A 17,076-nucleotide genomic window follows, 5' to 3' on the forward strand; every position below is an offset into this window, starting at 1 on the left:
GCTTTGAGCTGGCGGTGTAGTTGTTGAGGGAGGACTTGAAGGTGGCTCGGTCATTGTGGTTCCTGCTGGTGTGCCATTTTCTCCCCAGATGCTTGCATCTGCGCTTCATAGTCCTGAGCTCCGGGGTGTACCAGTTGGCTCGTATGGTGAATCTGTGCATTTTGGCTGTTCTAGTGGAAGCAATCCAGTCGGTGGCGCTGGTGCCCAGGCATTGAAGTTCTCTACTGCTTGGTTTACATTGGTGGTGGTGTTGGCCTGTGTGATGTTAAGTGTCTCGATCCACTGGTGCTGTGTGGCCTTAGCCCAGCTGCGAAGTTGGGCAGTGTGGCAGTTGGGGGTGGTACGGGGGTCCAGCGAGAGGGAAGTGTATAATATTAAGTGGTCTGACCAGGTGAGATCTGTGGTGTGGCTGGTTCTGATTCTGGTACTGGGCATGAAGACGGGGTCCAGTGTGTATCCTGTTTTGTGCGTGGGGTCCGTGACCAGGTCCTTAAGGCCGATGTTGTCCAATCTTTCAAGTAGGTCGGTGGAGTTTGAGTTTGTGAGGTCGTCCAGTTGGAAGTTTAGGCCTCCCAGGAATATGCAGTATTCATATTCCATGATGATAGGGTGATGAATTGAGGAATGGAGGGTCACACGTGTGTTTAATAAATTTTAAACACCTACCTCTCGCTCTGTCCCATGTTTTCCTGCTATCCTGCCTCCGGCAGGATCAGGAAGCTGGCAGCCTCCCTCCTCTCCCCTAAGCCAATCACAACACTGCAATGGCAGCGTTGTGATTGGTCAGGACGCCGACCAGCCAGGCGCTTATGAGGAGGCCATTTTCTCCCTGTAGGCTGCATGCAACCTAAATGGAGAAAATGCAGTGTGCATGACTGGTTTGGTCGGCCCCAGGGGACCGACTAAACTGTCAGCGCCCTCAGCAGCAGGCAAGCCACTCCTCCCCTGCCCTAGACCAGACCCGCCCTCTTTCTCGCCCCCAACCAAACTATTCTGCTTTCTCACAGTGCTTGAAGCAGAAACATAAAATGGTAGTTTTACCATTTTATGTTCCTACTTCTGGCACTGTGAGAAAGGAGTGGGGTGATGCTCCTCCGCCCTAATGGAGGAGCCGCCCCTATCATTTCAGGTTAGTAAACGTTGACTGTTGGCATTAAAAAATATTTTCTTTAGTTTCAGTTTCATATAGCGTTACGTTTACGTGTCTGCACGATATTGGTTGCCCATAGTCATTGGGTGAAAATTCCTTGTTGGAGGAGAAATTTTGTTGACCTCATTGAGAAACGCAAAGTGAATTTCAATAAAAAGCTAATGATTACCCTTTGCAGTCAAGAGTTTTCAGTCTCGGTCATGGCTGAATGCATCCATAAAGCATATGCCTTGAGGGGAACTGACTTCTTGCCCGATGAACAATATGCTGTATGGCTTCCTTGCGTGAGAAATACGTCTTCAGCGTAGTAAGGGCATTTGGTCAATGAATGCCTGCCTGTTTCGCAGGAGTTAAAACACATGTATTGTTTATAGTTCAGACAGTCTTACATCTGACTCGTTGAAGAAAGGTTATGGCTAACGTGCTCTGTTTTTACGCCACCACCAGGGTCGGGCTGGCCTGTAGGGCAATCTGGCAGTATCTCAGGGGCTAGTCTGACAGTTTAGTATATGGGCTGTTTAAAAAAAAAAAAAATGTGGCTGGTTGTGGGCGTGTTTTATGGTCTGGTGAGCCAGTTTTTTACTGCTGATTATCCGATATTACCGCAAACTTTGCCTGCAGCAAGCGCACATGCATACATCTCTCATACCTTACTAAACACATACAGTTCAAACTGCCCTGGTTGGCAGATGTGTGGCCACTTTTTATAAGATACTTGATTCATTAAGGGGCACACTTTTAATGTATTGCCCGGGCCAATTTTTCGTCGCAGTTCGACTCTGGCCAACACAGTATTGACTATGATGCATGGTTACACGTATTCTTTTACATGTGACTCCTGGTAACCGCAGATCATTGCGCAGACCGCATTTGAGAATGCCCAAAGGTTCATTTTTCCGAACCCCTAGTCATACCAGCAACCTTATGCAATTCACTGGGATTACGTAAAGACACCACACTCAAACCCCAAGGAAAGGGTGTTTGTCTTAGTGGGTCAAACAGGCTTCGGAAAATGAAGGCTTTTGCAAGGTCATTCATTTAATACCCATGACTTATTAATCATTCATTAGCGAGAAGAAAGAGGAGGGAGGATTTCATCTATGCACCGAAAGAATGCTGTCTACAAAGCCAGTGTTAGGGGAACAAAGAATGACAAGCATTTGCAATGCAATAGGTCTTGCATTAGGAACGTTTGAGCTATTGGAATTGTAAATGACACATTTTTTATTTATGTTTTGTTTTTGAAAACAGCGAAATTAATAGCTTTGTCATTTACAATGCCAATAGTTATAACTTTCGCAAATGTGACACCTATAGCATTTGTACTGCAATATGTGTTGTATTTACGTGACTAACATGTTTTGATATTACAAATAACAATGGCTTTTAATTTTTTAAAATAATTAATACTTAAATAAAAGTTATTGTAATTTATAATGGCAATATCTTAAACTTTTGTTAATAACTTTTGTGAAGATTATGTTCAGTGTATCTTATTGTGACGAAAATCCAAGAACAGAACTGAAATATTAACATCTTTTTGTTACATTTGCAATAAAGCTTGAAACATTGAGAGAACATATTTGAACCAGTTATTGAATGGTTGCACAGATTGATGTTGTGGTGGCGCTGAGTGATGTTGTGATGGTGAACGAGTGATGTTGTGGCGTTCAGTGATGCTGTGGTAGCGCATAGTGATGTTGTGGTGCCCCTAAGTGATGCTGTGGTGGTGGTGAGTGATGCTGTATGCTATCCTATGTTTTGTTTTGCTATCCTATGTTTTGTTTTGCTATCCTATCCTATGTTTTGTTTTGCTATCCTATATTTTGTTTTGCTATGCTATGTTTTGCTATCCTATGCTTTGATTTGTTATGCTATGCTATGTTTTGCTATGCTTTGCTAAGTTTTGCTATGCTATGCTTTGTTATGCTATGCTATGTTTTGTTATGATATGCTATGTTTTGTTGTTTTTTATTATGCTATGCTTTGTTTTGTTATGCTATGTTTTGTTATGCTATGCTATGTTTTGTTGTGTTTGGTATTCTATGTTATGTTTTGCTATCCTATTATATGTTTTGTTTTGCTATGCTGTTTTGTTGTGTTTTGTTAAGCTATGCTATGTTTTGTTATGTTATGCTATGTTTTGTTATGCTATGCTATGTTTTGATAGCTTATGCTTTGTTTTTGTTATGCTATGGTATGTTTAGTTTTGCTGTCCTATGCTTTGTTTTGTTATGCTTGTGTTTTGCTATGCTATGCTTTGTTATGCTATCCTATGTTTTGTTATGCTATGCTATGTTTTGTTGTGTTTTATTATGCTATGCTTTGTTTTGTTTTCCTATGTTTTGTTATGCTATGTTTTGCTATGCTATGTTATGCTTTGTTATGCTATGTTTTGTTATGCTATGCTAAGCTTTGTTTTGTTGTGCTATGCTATGTTGTGTTTTGTTATGCTATGCTATGTTTTGTTGTGTTTTGTTATGCTATGCTATATTTTGCTATGCTTTGCTATGCTATGTTTTGTTATGTGTGCTATGTTTTGTTGTGCTTTGTTATGCTATGCTAAGTTTTTGTTGGGTTTTGCTATGTTTTGTTATGCTATGTTTTGTTGTGCTATGCTTTGTTTTGTTATGTTATGCTATGTTTTGTTATCTTATGCTATGTTTTGTTCTGCTATGTTTTGTTGTGTTTTGTTATGCTATGCTATGTTTTGTAACACTATGCAACGTTTTCTTGTGTATGCTTTGTTATGTTATACTATGCTTTGTTTTGTTATGCTATGTTTTGTTATGCTACACTATGTTTTGTTGTGTTTTGTTATGCTATGCTTTGTTTTGTTTTCCTATGTTTTGTTATGCTATGTTTTGTTATGCTATGCCATGCTTTGCTTTGTTATGCTATGTTTTGTTATGCTATGCTAAGCTTTGTTTTGTTGTCCTATGCTATGTTGTGTTTTGTTATGCTATGCTATGTTTTGTTGTGTTTTGTTATGATATGCTATATTTTGCTATGCTTTGCTATGCTATATTTTGATAGGTATGCTATGTTTTGTTGTGTTTTGTTATGCTATGCTATGTTTTGTTGGGTTATGCTATGTTTTGTTATGCTATGCTTTGTTTTGTTATGTTATGCTATGTTTTGTTATCTTATGCTATGTTTTGTTCTGCAATGTTTTGTTGTGTTTTGTTATGCTATGTTTTGTTATCTTATGCTATGTTTTGTTCTGCAATGTTTTGTTGTGTTTTGTTATGCTATGCTATGTTTTGTAATACTATGTTTTGTTATGCTATACTATGCTTTGTTGTGTTTTGCTATGCTATGTTTTGTTTTGTTATGCTATGCTATGTTTTGCTATCCTATGCTTTGTTTTGTTATGCTATGCTATGTTTTGCTATCATATGCTTTTTTGTTATGCTATGCTGTGTTTTGTTATGCTATGCTGTGTTCTGTTATGCTATGCTGTCTTTTGTTATGCTATGTTTGTTATGCTATGCTGGTGAGGGTGTGTGAGAGTGAGTGAGGGTGAGGGTGTGTGAGGGTGAGGGTGTGTGAGAGGGTTGTGTGGGTGAGGGGTGTGAGGGTGTGTGAGGGTGAGGGTTTAAGGGTGAGGGGTGTGAGGGGGTGAGTGGGTGTGAGGGTGAGGGGATGTGAGGGTGAGCTAGGGTGTTTGAGGGTGAGAGATGGTTGTGAGGGTGAGGGTATGAGGGTGAGTGAGGGTGTGTGAGGGTGAGAGGGTGTGTGAGGGTGAGAGGGTTGTGAGGGTGAGGGTGTGTGAGGGTGAGTGTGAGTAAGGGTGAGGGTGTGTGAGGGTGAGGGGGTGTGCAATGCTTTGTTATGCTATGCTATGCTTTGTTATGCTATGTTTTGTTATGATATGCTGTTTTGTTGTGTTTTATTATGCTATGCTTTGTTTTGCTATGCTATGTTTTGTTATGCTATGCTATGTTTTGTTGTGTTTTGTATGCTATGTTATGTTTTGCTATGCTATTACATGTTTTGTTTTGCTATGCTGTTTTGCCCTCTGTGAGAGGGAAACTACTCTAATCCCTCTGCATGGGCAGCAGTGCCAGGATGTATTGAAGCAATGCGTGCTTCCGCAAGTAAAAGATACAAGGGCATTAATTTCCTGGCGTGGGGAAGAGTTGTGGCAACCTCAGGCATGGCTTAAGCAGGCTATCTCCAGCAAGGGTAAGGATCACTGCAATCATCTTGCATATGCAGCACACGCGGAGCAGGGAATACTGCAGGTGAGCACCAAGGAAGATCAGCAGACATGCAAGCCCTTCCAGATTAACACCATGAAGGGTTAAACACACTAACCATTCACTGTAGATGAATGTGTCCATTTAGACCATCATTTAGAGGTGAGCACTTGATTGGGAACAAACGCAAACATGCAGAGAGACGTTGTTTGGGCTGGGTACAGGGGGTTAGCACACACAATCATGAGCACCATACAGGGAGTGTGTGCGTGCATGGGCATGATGAATGTGGCACCGACATATCAACGCCTTACAAGAACAAAACGAGCCCTATGCGTGTGGGATACAAACATTCTCATGTTAATGGTGAGCTTGGGCATCACGTGTGGAAGGTACATAGGTCAACGTGAGATCGCCCACGAGAATGAAGTTAGGAGCAAGCACCATGTCTGAATAGAGTTGTCACAGAGCATGTATGTATGGGCAACTCTTGCAGATGTGGCATGGAGAATAGCACAAACAGATTGAAGGTCACGCTGAGAGACCATGTGCAGGAGTACGAACACCATTATGACCCTGTATAAGAAACACACTGAGCAGTAAAGCAAAGGAAAAGATCTAGTCAGTAACAGGACAAGGTTAGGCAGGGAGAGCACAGGTCAGTCACACCTGCGAGAATTTGCAAAGAGAGCACGACACACTGTGAGCAGCATGCATGGCAGGATAATGGAAACCAGACCCTGCAGGCAGGAATCATCCAGGAGGACACAGATCATTCTTTACAGGCTGGTTTTACAGATGGGGATAATTCAGCTTGCTAAGAGGGTAATGAACAATCTTATCACCAGACACAGAGTGCATGCGTGAGAGAGCACAAAGTGTCACCCCCTTTAAAAGTATAACAGCGATTTCCAGCTATGGGGGGAGGGGGGTCACCAAAGCAGATTGTCCTCTGCTGTCAAAAATTAGCATGTGCAAGCTGGGCAGTCTTAACAGCATTATAGGCCCCGGGGCAAACAGTGCACTGGGCCCTGCCTACACAACCACACTGCCAGTGAGCCGCCCCTGGTTAAATTCTAGATTGGCATGGGTCCTGGATGCTCGTGGAGCCCTAGGCAACTGCCCAGGGTGCCCATGCGGTAGGCCAGCACTGTGTGCACGAGAGAGAGGAACACATATGTAGCCATTCTGGGCTATATATGAGAGTCCCAGCCTGCTCTTCCCCATCTCTCAGAGCAGAATGCATAGAGTGCGTCCCTATACCGACCAGGAGGGAGAGAGCACAGAAAGACCAGGCATGGCTGGGAAAGAGCAGCCTGAGCACCACTGACAGCATTTGTGTAGTAGCATGAACAGTTCAGGCATGCCATCCCTGCAGTTGGGAAGTAGAGTGTGCGCATGGGCAATCCAAAACTGTAGTGTTGACAGAAGTCTAAGCACAATGCTAACGGCAAGGGGCTGAAATGATACCAGAGCACGGACTATTTAGCCACCAGCACTCTAGTATTTTATTGTGCTAAGTTGCACACAAAACAGGACAACAAGCCACTTTGCTGTGCTGCGTGATAGCGAAAGGGTAAGACTGCTCTGTATTGAACATTAGCCCCTTCGCTGCGGGGGATATTCCCCCGCTGTGCTGGGGGGGAGGGGGGCGCGCACAGCGCTCCCATGCTCATGACGAGCTGAGCTCGTCATGAGCTATGGCGCTCCTGTGCTCATGACGAGCTCAGCTCGTCACAGGTGCATTGGCTCCCGTGGAACGCTCAGCACAGCGGGGGAATTCTCCCCGCACCTGAGCGTTCCACGGGCCATGACGAGCTGAGCTCGTCATGAGCACCGGAAAGGTTAAACAGCACATTCGTGTATTTTCCTTTCACTGGTGCACAATGTGCTTCCAAGCGCCAATGCAGGCACCGTTGCACCATGCTGCAAGGGTGCCTGCGTTGTAAGCAGAATTGTTTTTGTGCCAGAAAGGACACTTTCCTACAACAAAAAAATCCTCTGAGGCATTCTACAGCACACATGGAAAGAGGAGAAACGGAGGACAAATAAAGATATTTCTCCTCTTTGCACCTCATCTGCGGAGGCGTAGCATTTTGACACATTCTCGGGTCTACCAATAAGGGTAAATCTGGGGGTGTGCCAAGTTGGGTGAATGTATGGAAAGACCCACGCTCCACCCATGGAATGCCTCCCTAGGGCAGAGTAACGCAACCCAGCAATTTATGCTGCGTTGCGTTACTCCAGATTTATCAAGTCACTCAGGGCCACGCAAAGTGGCCTTGCATGACTTTATAAATCTAACTTAGTTGCATCACCCTTGTACCCCTTTTGTGGTGCAAGGGCAAAGCAACACTTTGCTAGCTATGCCTCAGATTGTTTTATTGTGCACAGTTGCACACGGAGCACGCATTGGCAGAAGAAGCAGAGACGAGGTGGATGAGAGGGAGGGATGGGTAAAAGCAAAATGGACTGGGTGGAAGGGATAAAACTTATTGCAGAATCACAGCGCAAGCAGGATGGGCAGTGGAGGGACGCCAATAAAACTAGATTACCGCTCCCCTGCTGATGACAGAACCGCTCCGTCATCAGCTGCGGTGGCGCTGTGCTGATGACGGAGCGGTTCCGTCATGGCCCGCCCGATGCTCCTGCGCGGCGCGAATTCCACGCCTGCGCTGAGCGTTCTATCGTGCGGGCGGGGCCATGACGGAACTGCTCCGTCATAAGCACAGCACAACCAACGCTGGTGACGGAGCGGTTCCGTCACCAGCATGCGCCCGCCGCATTTCCGCCCCGCCCCCTTAGCACTGCGGCGGAATAGCCGCCGCAGTGAAGGGGTTAATCTGTGCTTGGTCCATGTGCCACAGAAATAAGCGAAGTGGGGCCTGGGAAGTGCTGCCCAATTAGAAAGCAGCAAATAAGAGTGACAATGATGCCTGTGAATGGTAAGCAATGGCCAGGTTCCAAGCCTATTACTGAGCACGAAAGTCTCGCAAGAGAGAGCCCAGGCACTAGCGTATGTTCATGCTGGCTCGCCTAAAAATATAAAATAACTAAATAAACTTTTCAAAGAGAAAACATTCTGAGAGGTTACCCACCTGTCCTACTAACAATATAATTCAAATGATTGGTAATTTAGCACCTAACATGCACTTGTTTAGAAAAAACTTTTTTTTTAAAGCTAGTCTTTTGTGGTGGGATACGTCATGAATAAAAAAACAGATATTCTTCCACCTCGTGCCAATGAAAGGTATGCTTTTTAGTGAGAAAGGCCCAACTAAAGCTGTTACAAAGCATGTCCCTTGGTCTGCAGCCAAACGTGGCCACCAGTTGCGATGACGTCTGCGGCATGAAATAAAAACATACCGCTTTGCGTGACGGCTTTGTCGTGCTTACTCTATTACATCTAAGTATTCTTGCTGGATTGGTGTAAGTGTATGTGGCAGTTGCCTTCCCTGCTTACTGTTCCTAATCCTTTTCTAAGCTTTCCGGGAGATTCAGGTCTGGGTATTGGTCGCGCAACGCGCGGACTGGAAATGTATGTTGTCTAGCCTCACTGGGGGACAGAAATGAACTCGCCGTTCCTTCGTAGTATTTAGGATTCATGTTTCTTTAATTAGAAATTCCTCTACTTTCTTTCACGGAACACACTGTTCATTTCAGTTTGTCTGTAATTTCCTTTGGAAGATGTTGTGTTCATGGTTGTGTGCCATGTCTCAATATGTTTTGCTTTTTCCAGGGCACTTTGCGGGATACATTTTATATTAATGCATTATCTCACAAAAACCTACATTATGTACACAAATGTACTCTGAAACACAAGGTTGTTTCAAAGGATGAGGTAGCCCGGCCTTAGATGGGCAACATTGTCCATCGCTGAAGCGTATGCTCTTTAGGGAACTGGCTCCTCACATTAGTACCCAATGTGAGGACATGCAGGGTGTTGATGTTCCCCTTTTTACTCTGAGCAGCTTTGCTTTACCTCCTTTTGAAACATTAAATATGTGGGAAGGAAAACATGTTTTGTGTTTTTGTTACTTTTAATGTTTTATGTTTTTCTTTTGAGTCGAAGGCCTTCTTCGCTTACACAGTTGCAAAGAGTTTGTTATAAAATTGGACTTAAAAAGCATTTTTCTTCCTGATAGTAGCTCTAGGACCAGAGTCCTGTTGATGATTCTGCACTGAAATCCAAGATAGGTAACTTGGCCTAAAGGAGGCGTGGCCTGAAGAAGCATTGCATCAGGTTTGGAGCAATAATATATACTGCAGTTACTGCATGTGAATTACGTGGACCCCACATTGGGAGTGTCTGTCTTCGTAGATGATAGTCCAATCAAAACGTCTGTACTATCTAGGCCCGCTCTATTTAACTCCTCCTTCGGTTTGACAAAACAGCGAGCAGTTGGAGCTAATGGTAGTAGCTGAGTTTAGGGCCAGGACTAATGCAAGGTTAATTGTCACTCCATGTTTTTGCAATAATTACCCATTACATAAATCTATTTCTCCCTCTGGTAACTAAAACAGTGGCGAGAAGTAATCTCTGTTCACACTAGCAGCTGTTTTCCAGGCCTCTTTCCTTGGCTTGCTCTAATCCCAAGAATTCAAACACTGTAGGCCAATCCCAGCAGAGGCCCAGGCACTGCAGTCCCCAGAAGAGAATTAGATGGTCAGGAATCCTGTGTTATGTAAGCCCCTTTGCCACCTATCAGGTCTAGTTTGATCTTGATACAGCAGAAAAATAAATAAAACTACCTTCATAAGGCAAATAGACACATTAGTGAATGGATCATAAAGCCGTTATGTATTCAATAGTCTTGTTGCTACATAGAATTTTACTACGTCTATTGTGTCTTAAATGCGAATTTGTATTTATAAATCATGAAAGGTACTTCTCACTGAGAATAGGGGCAGCTGTATACTTTCCCATCCAGTATGCTATCAATGCTGTTGTGCTGTTTTAACTTTTGGGTCCGGTTTTTAAAAGTATTTGGGCACCTACGTTTAATTTAGTGTTTTAAATTCCCCGTTTTTTAGTACAAACCAATTTTTTGCATTTGCAAAATGTGAGTTTACACTTGTAAATATGTTTGCTCAAATGTAATATACACCAGTAAATTGCTATATTATGATTGGCTGGTAGTGTCTTTTTGGCTAGTTAAAGATGTTGACAGAAGAGTGTGGGTGTGGCTGCCTTTAGTCCTCCTTTTGATAGCAATGGAATAAATATTAACTAAAGATATATAATCGAGGTGCATGAGAAAACAACAATACAGTCATCATTGTACACTTGTGCTGCTTGTATTTACTACACAAAGCTTCTATCATTGGTAAGTTGAAGAGTGGCACGGTAGACCTAATTCACAAAGGTTATGTTTTCAGTGGGTGTGATTTTCCTACTCCTTCCCGGCTACACCATCCTCAGTAGCTTTAACCTCTAGACAACCCAAGTATGAAAAAACAAGACATCCTCCTTAATACACTGAACTTGGTATAGCGTACCACCCAATCAACATGCCATAAAAGGCCCTTAACACCACCAAATATTCAATACAAGCCTCCCATACCCCTAGATTGGACTAACCACCTCACTATTGTCATCACCCTACCAGGCATCCAATGAACACATCTAGTTCAACCCAGAAGAGGGAAACAAGCCTTCAGGTCATTTAAAGACTTCTCCGTAGACAACCTAAAGCTTGAACTCATCTCTCACCTTCTACTGCCACATCTGACTTCAGCGTCCTACTAAATGACTTTGATGCATTTCTGAAAAGCCACCTATGCTCCAACTACAAAATGAAAATGCAAGCAGACTTTTTCAGTACTTCAGTGACAACACTGGCTACAAATACTATATCTGAAGACAGGGAAGAATATGGAGGAAAAACAGAACCCTTGACAACCTCACGCTGCTCAAGTCCCTCTGTACAACACACAGAAAACTAAACCAAGTAGTCAAGTATTAGTAATACACCAATACCATTAATGAAGCTTCTAATAGAAGATGAAACACTATCAGCTTCTCCTTTGACACCCAGTCATCTACATCCCAAAAAGGTCATCCTTCACACCCCTGTCTCTCAAAAACCTTGCAAACACCCTCAACTTATCTCTGAAGATGACCTCTTATTGTCATGCTTCTTCCTTTATCTGGAGAATCTGTCTCACCCCTAGTCACCATCGTCACTCAAAGCATATTTCCTGAAGCTCTCATTACAGACTAGTTCCTTGCACTTCTGGAGAAACCCACACTTGACCCTCATGTCCTTGACAACTATTAGTAAGATCATCAAAAAGGCAGTCTATGCACAGCTTCAACAACACATCTACGTCAACCATCTCTTTTTTTCAGAGGGGGAGAGTTTTATATAGCCCAAACTCAACTCAAAGTTATCAGAGCGCTTTACATGAACACCAGTTGCGTTACAGACGGACACATTCATTTTTGTCAGGCACAGGGAGATTAAGTGATTTGTCCAGAATCACAGGATTTTGAGCTTCCTGGCCAAGATTCAAACACGGTTACCCAGCTTCAAGGTCGACCGATCTGGCCGTTAGGCCACATCCTCTTGCACAATAATCTTTCCGGCTTCAGATTATGCTGTTTCAGGAAGACAGCCACATTGCAAATCATCAACGACACCCTCTTGGCCACAGATACAGATCAACTCTGCCTCCTGATATTAATAGACTTCTCAGCTGCCTTCAACACTATCAACCAAGCGACACTCTTCCACACCCTAAAGTCTCAAATGGGATTCTCTGGAAATATCCTTTGTTGCCTCCCCTCCTTCCTATCTTACAAACACCAGTTTATTCATACAGGCATTTCCAGTTCCCATATAATCCTAATTACTTGTGGAGTTCCCCAGGGTGCCATCTTGTCCCCCGTCATCTTCAAGCACCTCATGGAGCTCCTCGAGGCGTTATTCACAGATAACATCAAAATACGCCAACACATCAATGTTGCATAACTATATTTAAAAGACCTCTCTGCTCCAAACATCCAATGCCTCAAACTCCATGAACCTAATCCGCCTCTGGATGTCCAGCACCTACCTGAAGCTTAACCCCTTCAATGCTATTGACGGAACGGTTCCGTCATGAGCGTTGGTTGGCCTGTGCTCATGACGGAACCGTTCCGTCATGAGCCCGTTGGCTCATTAGAACTTTCAGCACAGCACAGGAATCTGCTCCGCGCTGATGTGGTTAACCCCATCAAAACAGAATTCCTGTTATTTTCTAAAAACAAGAAACAACTAGTCTGAATCTGACTCAATAATATGAATACCGATGCATTCGAACCCCAACTTTCACCACATGCCAAGCCATTCAGAACCACACTGGATACAGCCCTCATCCTTTCCTGCCACAAAGTCACTTCAGAAGTGCTCTTCTATCCCTCCTACTCCTACATTTGGATGGGGATAACGGCATGCACCAAGACCTCCAACATTTCCCACTGGCTCCCCTTTAGGGTTTATACATGCCTCAGCACGTCACTAATTGCCAAAAAGAGTCCAGCTACTCCACCCCCACCCTAACAGAATTCAACTGGCTCCCTTGCCAGTCCATACCATCTTCAAAAGCAAGTGCATCATCATTATAATGCCACTATGTCCTGGATACCTACATACCTGGCTGACAAGCACACCATATGACATAGCTTCTGGCATACCTACATCATGGACACCATGAGGTTGGAAACAAAGTTAGTCATTCATGCATCTTTCCATGTTTACTGTCATGCACTTTGCAGTGATGAATTAGCTCCTAGGATACGCGATGATTGTAGTTTTTACTGTGTTTAGACGCAATGTATCAATTTTTAATTGTTTAACTTAATGTGATTTCTTTTATGACAACATTGTCGAAATAAAGATGAAATGAATGAATGAAACAGAGAAGTGCAAATGAGACAAAACAAGTCAAGAGGCAGTCTCCATCTCGACACATAGGATCCAGCACAGTATTTCCGTATGCTTCACGACTGCCCAACTCTTCTCCAATTTAGGAAAGGGCTGAAAACTCTCCACTTTGAAGATTGCTGTATCATGATGCCATTATAGTTACCAAACCAACTAGGCCTCCCTCCACATGTTGACTGTGCCTTTGAATGTGACCCTTCTCAGCGCTCTATTGCTTTTCAGCTAGGTGTGCACTACATAAATGCCACACACAAACATACTTCGGGGTTACTCTTGAAACTCAGGTGTAAGCTAAGTGCACTCCAAGTAAATCAGAGCAAATCATGAATCGAGTGTTTTGTGTAAGAATGTTGGAAAGGTTCTCTCAGCTAGATATAATGAAAAATATACATGTTTAGCAGGAATAGATTTAACAACAAGCTGACATGTCTATCTTTTTATTTGTGACTGTAACACACTCAAATGGGAGTTATACATGTGCACAGTGAGTCTGGTTGAAAATATAGAGCTCGGTTGAGTGTTGTGATTTACTCTTGCAGCACTTTTCACTTACACCTGTAATTTAGTAGTAAATCATGTGTAGGTTATATCTAGGCGTTGCAAAATATGTGTGTATCAGGCACATTGCCTTTTGGAGAATTCTAAGCCTTATGGTCAGAAGAGCAGGAGGACATTGAAACAGGCCCTCCTTCTATTCCTTATTCTCTCAGCCCTGGACTTTAAAGAAAGTTCAAACTGGTTATGTGCATGTGTGCTAAGGAAGTGCAAATTAACAGTAACAACAATAACAATTACGTTTAGTGAAGACCACACCGGGGTAAGAACATGTTAGGGAAGATCTGTATATGTTTACCAGCATGGTCATCAATTAGGAGTAGCCAGATGTAGCAGGTGCTACTTGTGGCTTTCCTTTTGTTAACTCTGATGCCTCCTTTACCTTCCTGGATCCAACGGTTCAACTGTAGGAACAAAAAGGAAACAGCAATCCAGTCCCAATAACTTCTCTATTTTCCTCTCCATTTCTTTTCTGTACACAATAATCATAAAATAGGGGGCTGTTGAGTGGTTGTTGAGTGGCACTCTTTTGTAACATGCACACGTCACTTTTCTCTTGTAACACACTGTTTGCTACCTCTCTCATTGTAAATGACAATACCATATATTTATTGGTTTATAAAAATATATATAAATGAAAAAAATAACATTTCCAATGCCAATAGCTCTAACTTTAACTAAGACGAGACCATTGCATTGTAAATGCTTGTTGCTTTATTTGATCGAAATCCATTGTAGGATGACTGCCAGTAAAATGCATATGTGAGCATGCATGTAAAGGCAACTTTAAATGCTTTTAATAAAAAAAATCAGGATTAAAATATTCCTGGATGTCTACTCCTGCATGCACAAACGTGCATACGTCTACTTGTATGGTCAGCTTTAGGTGTTTGGCAAAAAGTTTTACAAGATCGTTACACGGGGAACAAGCATTGGCGAAGGCAATATATCTGTAGCCAACGCAAGAGATTGACTTTGCTAATGTGTGTGTAGCTTTCTGCATTTCGGTCCTGCATACTGTGTGTATTAACTATGCTCATGGGCGTCCGCAGGGGGGGGGGGGGAAGGAGGGGCGCTTGCCCCCCCCTGGAGCGCCCCTCCTGCCCATGCTTTTACGGACGCCTTTTGTCCATAATACCAGGCCCTGCAGGGAGAAGAGCTGTTCCCTGCCAGAGGCCTAAACTCCCTGATGGGGCGCCTCGCACTCCTCCTCGCAGCCCTTCCGGCCTATTGTTATTGTGTCTGTGGCTGATTATCACAAACAGAATGACAATGGCCGGTTTGAGCTGCGCGCCACAAGCACGAGTGGTTAGGTATGGACACCAAGACCTCCTTTTAACACTCTGTAGCCTGAGAGCAAGAGGTCTTCTGAATGAAGTTCTGGGGGGAATCGATGCATTATGGCTCAGTAAGATGGTTGAGCTCAACCATAATATAAATCACTTATAAGTTGACTTTGAATGCTACTTCTCATCCCTTTTCAAAAAGCTTTGAATAAGTTATTTGGTTAAGGGGACACCTGAACTTTAGCATGATTGTACTGTCTACTGTCATGCATGGTATGATTACTTCCTAAGCTGACCCACCTGTTGCAGCAAATGCAAGGAGGAGGAGCAGGCCATGTAAAATGTGGCTTGTAAGTGGGGGAGACTACAGAATTTAATCCATTGCTCTTAGCTATTGACGAGGCTTGATCTTAATCTGTTCAAAACACCCGTCGTCGACTCATGTTAGTTTCTCTTGATATATTGGCTGCCGTATCTGACTGGTGAATTAACATGAGCCTAATCAGCATACAGTATTGTATTATAGCATTTATATAGTGCGCCCTTTTTAGGGGCCAAAGAACATTATAAGAAGGGTAGAAAGCTACACTGTTGAATAGTACATGGTTGTCATAGTGCTGTCCGAAAAGCGTTTTGGTGTCACTCTTCTCTTCTCTTTGGTTGCACTGCCTGGCAGTGTGATGGCGGATGCGGTGTGAAAGATGGGCATCGAAAATATCATTGTAATCAGCTGTTAGTTATAATTTTCTCTGCAAGTTCAGTGCAATGTCTTCTTGTTTCTGTTATGCTTTCAGTTACTGACTGCAGCCATTGGGCCAACCACGCTGTAATGTTTTGAGCCTGGGATGAGACCAGGCAGTTGAAACAAGACAGGGGAAAGAGGTAGACGAAAGAAGAAGAGGTGACCTTAGATATCAATGGTACTAATTTTATGGATCTCAGAAGGATGAAAGGCTGAGTGGACCCACCAGGGTTTGAACCTGTGGCCATGAGGTCAAACTTAGGCCCCCACTGTGGACACATTAGTCAACTAAGCCACCAGTCTCATATTATACTTGAATGGTTTTAGGAGGAAAGTGTTAGCACTTCTTGAGGCTCTCCCACCACAGGATACCTAGCGCAAAAGCTTGAATTTTTTTTGTGTCACTCTCCTTTGTGTCATTTGTCTGTGAATCATGCGATTATTCATGTTGTGTATTCTTACTTGATGTAGATATTGGGTTTTTGACCTTCCTTCCAGCCTTTTGCAAAGCGCTCTGATAACCTTTTGTAAAGCGCTCTGATAACCTTCGGGTTCTTGTTCGTGCTATATAAAACTTTATTAATAAAAATTATCCTCCCAAATCAAAAATTGAGGTTGCAGCATAGCCCAGATTTCAGATCTCACTAAAACATACACAGACTTGTGTCAATAACATATCTATCTGCCAGTATGCACCCTGTCATGTCTGGCTGGACGTCCCGACCCTGTGTTTCATTGCCTCATATCCCCTTGTCCCCCACTCCCCGTGTGGACTGCCTTATATCCCTCTGTACCCCACACCTCGCGCTCACTGCCTTATATCCCTCTGTACCCCACACCTTGCGCTCACTGCCTTATATCCCTCTGTACCCCACACTTTTCACTCACTGCCTTATATACCTCTGTACCCCACACCTTGCACTCACTGCCACAACATATCCCTCTGTACCGCACACCTTGCGCTCACTGCCTTATATGCCTCTGTACCCCACACCTCGCGCTCACTGCCACAAGATATCCCTCTGTACCCCACACCTCGCGCTCACTCCCACAAGATATTCCTCTGTACCCCGCACCTCGCGCTCACTGCCACAAGATATCCCGCTGTACCCCACACCTCGCGCTCACTGCCATAACATATCCCTCTGTACCCCACACCTCGCGCTCACTGCCTTATATCCCTCTGTACCCCACACTTTTCACTCACTGCCTT

At 43.5% G+C, this 17,076-nt stretch overlaps 1 protein-coding gene across 7 annotated transcripts in view; it reads left to right on the forward strand.

Annotated features, from left to right (window-relative positions):
• FHOD3 (formin homology 2 domain containing 3) overlaps window positions 1-17,076 on the forward strand; it is a 1,375,152-nt gene that overhangs the window by 63,092 nt on the left and 1,294,984 nt on the right. The window lies entirely within an intron of this gene.

Source organism: Lissotriton vulgaris, chromosome 4_1, assembly GCF_964263255.1.
Source record: "Lissotriton vulgaris chromosome 4_1, aLisVul1.2, whole genome shotgun sequence".
NCBI lineage: Eukaryota > Metazoa > Chordata > Amphibia > Caudata > Salamandridae > Lissotriton > Lissotriton vulgaris.